Here is a 763-nt window from a genome sequence, read left to right as displayed (position 1 = left end):
TGTGTGTGTGTGTGTTAATTACTTATTTGTGCTTTGTATCTTCTGCGCATTGGTAAGAGGCGGGGTGGCGCCAATTCCTTTTCCCCGCACCGGGAGAAAAGAACGGGGACTCTTGCGGACGCTCACGCGTGGGCGGAAGAGGCGGAGCGCACCGCATCGGCCACTGCAAGCGCAGACACACAGCAGCAACACAGACTTTCTTACATTCGTGCCTTTGACATACCGCTTGCCGTCGGACAGCGCCCAACGAGGGACGCTGCTGCTGCCATTTTTATGAATGTGTGGGGGAGCGTGCGCACTGACCTCGCCATGCGTGTTGCTTTTGCACCCGGTTGCATCCTTCAGTCTTCCCCGCCTTTTTTTTTTGCCTTTCCTCCTCCATGAGACACGCACACACGCAATCCCACGGAGGACTACAACGAAATGAGGCCAATATAGCATTATAGGATCGGACCGAGTCGGAAATGCCAGAAAAGCAGCAGAGTTTGTGGACTTCTGCATTGCGTCATCGATAACACCGCGTGGTCTTGCGGTGTTGCTGTTGGGTTAGCTGCTGCGGGAACACCGGTCTCCGGCTGCAGGCGGCACGCACCACGGCTTCACGGCAACAAGCAACGCCAATGGCGCGTCTCAAACACCGGTTAAGGCCGAAGGGGCCGGCGAAGCGACTGCCGCCGTCGAGTTGCTGCAAAGGGAGTTGGAGGACACCAGGCAGAGACTCGATCGCGCAAACAGCCTCATTCGTCATCTCGTGAAGCTCGTG

This window comes from Trypanosoma grayi, assembly GCF_000691245.1.
Source record: "Trypanosoma grayi strain ANR4 Tgr_361_V1, whole genome shotgun sequence".
NCBI classification, from domain to species: Eukaryota; Euglenozoa; class Kinetoplastea; order Trypanosomatida; family Trypanosomatidae; genus Trypanosoma; species Trypanosoma grayi.
Note: the sequence above shows the minus strand (reverse complement) of the source record.